Source organism: Manis javanica, chromosome 5, assembly GCF_040802235.1.
Source record: "Manis javanica isolate MJ-LG chromosome 5, MJ_LKY, whole genome shotgun sequence".
Taxonomy (NCBI): Eukaryota; Metazoa; Chordata; class Mammalia; order Pholidota; family Manidae; genus Manis; species Manis javanica.
The window spans coordinates 89163783-89168435 of NC_133160.1; the positions used below are offsets into that span (position 1 = coordinate 89163783).

The 4653-nt window shown below is 36.0% G+C and overlaps 1 protein-coding gene across 8 annotated transcripts in view; it reads right to left on the bottom strand.

Moving 5' to 3' along the window:
• BANK1 (B cell scaffold protein with ankyrin repeats 1) overlaps positions 1–4653 on the bottom strand; it is a 328379-nt gene that overhangs the window by 118972 nt on the left and 204754 nt on the right. The window lies entirely within an intron of this gene.

A 4653-nucleotide genomic window follows, 5' to 3' on the forward strand; every position in this document is an offset into this window, starting at 1 on the left:
CCAGCTGACCGCAGACACAGGAGTAAGCCCAAGCCTCAGTGACAGGGCCAGGACCAGAGGCAGGCAAGTGAGGTCCTTGCAGGGATAAAAAACTTAAGGGGGGTCCAAAAATACAGAGATAAAAAAACTAAGTAATATTTTAATGTACTAGTTCAAGAACTAAAAAAATAATGTCAAAAATCCACAATGAACAAATTATAAACGTTTTAAATAAAGACAGATCGATGTTACTGATTTTCCCTTTTGCCTCAGGCCCAAGTGCAGCATGGCACAGCTGTCTTTGGCAGGATCACCCAGCCAGCTCATGGAACTGTGAGGAATGACAAAGGGTCACTGCTGTAAGGTGCTACACTTGGGGGGCTGTTTGTTACACATCGATATTAAACAGATAGGGATTAATTTCAAGGTCACATAGGTAATACTTGGGGAACCAAGTATTCAAATAAAACCAACTGGACCACAAAGCTCACTTTTTCACCCTTACTTTAACCATATGTACATTTCATATACACATGAATGTATATTATTTCATAGAAAAAATTTCTGATCTTGAGAGATGTGACAATGAGTGTGTATTGTCATGGTTCATAGTATGAACTCTAAAGTCAGATGGACCTAGATTTGAATCTAAGCTTTCAACCTACCAGCTATGTAATTTTGGGAAGTTACTAAGTTAATATCTCTATCCTGAAAATTTGAATATTAAATTCTGTACCATAATTTTATTAGAATTACATGAAAATATTTGTATTATAAGGGTTAATGCAATTTAGAATCTCATAGGTAGAACATGTTCACTAAGTGTCATTTTATTTTAAAAATATTAATAGTACATATTTCCATTTCCCACTTAAATCATGTTTTTTATACCCTCCAATTTCAAGCCTAAACTGCTCTGAGGTTTATGCTAACAAGCAAAGTACAGATGAGAACAGAAAAAATTACTGTTTAGCCTTTACTTTCAAAGACATATTTTATTGAAATAGAAAAATATTTTCTAAAATTCATTGGCTCCTATTATTATATCTGAAGCCAGGTCTGGTGGATTGATCATGCAGTGTTACATAAATAAAATACCATTAGACTTAAAGAGAAATAGGTAAGCATGTTTTTCTGGACTTGGTAGATTGTAGCAGGAAGGAAAACAGCCACAGAGTGCACAGGTGAGATGCCACCTCCTCTGCTCCTCTTGGAGCCACAGCCGCTAAGAGGTTTGGATGTAGCATCCCGGTACAGAGGAGCCCAGGAACATCAAGACCTCTAGGAGAGCCCCAATCTTCTTTCTGGCACCATGACCACTGTCCCTTGGAAAGGGTGGCACAGTTGCGGTGGTGAGGATTCTTGGTGGATGACCGTGACATTGCCTCACTTATTGAGTAAGGGGTGAAAGGAAAATTATGAAAAAACAGTCATCCAGCAGAAACTGAATTTCCTAAAATGATTGCTTTGGTTATTGAACTGTACTGAATTTACTAGATAGACCATAATCAATCATTTCCCTTCTCACCCTTTGGAGTAAGGGCATTGTGAAGAAGATAAAAATCTAAATCAGATATTTTATTTTTACATCTGAGTGTTAGTTGTGAGACTTTGTAACCTGTTACATGATTACATAATCTCTGGAGAAAGGAAGTTCCCATTCACAGGGCAATTCTGCTCAGTGTTGTCCAAGCCAGGGAAAGGGCATGCAGGTGGGGCGCCCACAGCATCCACTGTGCCCGCTCAACTAGCTTTGGGTGTGTATCCACTCATAGTCCCCTAATTACTACAATTTTAAAATTTTTATCATCTTCCTCTTTTGCAGCCTGTGCTCATAGTCTGCTCTTTTCCTTGCAAAATACTGGTGACAGAAATGCTAAAAAGTGAGTATACTTTTATTAAAATAATAAATATTGTGTATTCATTGTTTTATTTAATGTACCAAATTGCAGTGTCAAATCAATAAAAAAATTATAAAAGTAATGATTATTTCTAGTGTCTAGCATATAATGATACATTAACATTTACATCAATCAATCAATCAATCAATAAACAAGAAGGAATGAACAATTCTGAGAAGGAAAGAACTGTTGCTTGGAACAACAACTGACTAGATTTTCATCAGTCCCAGGAGATTTTCAATGACTTCCAGAAAGGGAGGAATAAACTCTTCAGAAATATTTTATAGCACTAATTTTTTTTATGCAATGGAAGACAATGATAAGCAAACACAAGAAAGCTTGAATTTTTATTGCAGTATGTTACTTGGTAGGCATAAAAGAGAATTATTTGTGAGATCAAAGTTCTGTGCAGTTATTCAGAAGAATAGATGTTATGCATGATTATATTTATTTCCTTGTATATGCATGGATTTAATTTTATAATTTACATTTTCATGGTTTATGGGTTGAATTAATGAATCATAAGGAACAAATTTGCAAACACTAAATCTAAAATGTACATGGAAGATAATGTAAAATAATGCCACCTGGAGCTTTCATGAATTAGACTTCAAGCATCTGTACTTCTTGAACCTGACAGACATCTTTAATAAATTCAATTAAATGTGCCCTTCAGTTAAATTTTCTATTTACAGGCTTTCATAGGCACCCAAGGGTTCATACAGTGATTAATCTCCTATGAGATGGAGAGTGTCACTCCTGAATCCTGACGAATAGAGTTGAGGAATAGAATACATAATACATATTTATAGCATTTTCAACCACAAACCTTCCTCTCACTGCCTTTGAAACCAGCTATTAGTTTCTGTAGGTTTCACATTAGAATACATCTACTTTTAGTGAATGGTAAGACACTAACAAATATTCAGAAGTTGCTGAGATCTTGAATTTTGGATCCAATTCTCCAATGGCAAATACTTGTCAAATTGAGAGCATACTGAAGGGATGTACTCAGGTGGAGTATGGTATTTTACATCTGTCCTGTGAAAGGGTGGGCCAGTTTTTCCTTCATTTCTCTGGAAAAGCACTCGGAATGGAATGGAGGAGGAGGCTACTTCTCCTTTTTTTTTTGAGTGTAAGAAGAGTGTAAATCTTCTCACATAGAAAATTATAAATATGACAGCATACCAACAATATCCTAAGATGCAAATTTTGGGCAAACTGCCTCCAAAGCAGAATTCCCTATAAATGTTTATTTCTTTTTTCATTCTCAGCTTTACAGCAGCCAAAAATTTGATATTCGTGTGTTTTAGGTATCACTTCAAGTAATGAAGAAAGAAAGGTTGAGTAGGAAAGGGCTAAGTTAACCAGAACTATGAGAACCCACTACGAGACCACCAAGCTGTTACCAATCCACTCATCCACACCTGATAATGTGATTTGGCAAGTGAAGAATCTGCCTGACTGCTTGGTATTTCAGGGCTTACTTCTCTCATCTTGTCCGAAATGTAACCATGGAAAAAACTGCCCAACTTACAGGATCTTGATTAAACTATCAAGCCTATCAAAAAAGAATGTTCATTATTCTGCATTTCTGATATTTTTGAGAATTATGACTTTATTAGTAAATGTCTTTTCTGTCCTAAATAGTCAACAAACTACACAGCCCTCTAGAATATCACTGGGGATTGATATACACTTGTTATGATATAGGTTTGAGGCTGTATTTTTCCTCTATTTTTGGAAAATTATGATATTTGTCAAAGATTACCAAAGTGATCTCTTTGTTGTAATGACTTGGCATGTAATATGTCTTGGATTCATTTGAAAGAGTGGAATGGTGTTTAATCCATTCTAGGTTTTCAAATCCTCATGTTTCTTTGACTTTTCTAGTTTGAATATGCTTCACTTCAGAGAAGATGGAAACAAAAGTTCCCTCCATTTTGTCACCCACTGATATTAACAGCAAATACTTCAGGGAGGGTACTGGGTCCTTTTTTATTCTTCTAAGTCTAAGCATAGGTAAGGAATTTCCTATGTTTGGTTTTGATATTTTCCCCAAACATAGCCATACTTAAAGCAACTTGACAAATCTTTCAGAAAGCATCTAGCAGGTGCCAAACACAAGGTGGTACATGCACAGACTCACACCACTAATTTGTATTTATATTTGGCCATATTGGCCTGCTTACCTCTTCCTTGATCTTATCTGTATGTTCTTTTAAAATATGAGCTAATCAGATGTTGAAACTTCATTCACTACTTTATAAAATAGCCAAGAAATGGAAGCAACCTAAGTGTCCATCGGTAGATGAATGGATAAAGAAGATGTGGTACATATACACAATGGAATATTATTTAGCCATAAGAAGAAAACAAATCCTACCATTTGCAACAACATGGATGGAGCTAGAGGGTATTATGCTCAGTGAAATAAGCCAGGCGGAGAAAAACAAGTATCAAATTATTTCACTCATCTGTGGAGTACAAGGACAAAGAAAAAACTGGAGGAACAAAACAGCAGCAGACTCACAGAACCCAAGAATGGACTACCAGTTACTATAGGGAAAGGGACTGGGTAGGATGAGTGGGAACAGAGGGATAAGGGGGAAAAAGGGGCATTACGATTAGTACACATAATGTAGCAGTATGTGGGGGGGACTTCATAATAGGGGGAGTCTAGTAACCATAATGTTGTTTAAGTAATTGTACATTAATGATACCAAAATAGAAAGAAGAAAGAAGAAAGAAAGAAAGAAAGAAAGAAAGAAAG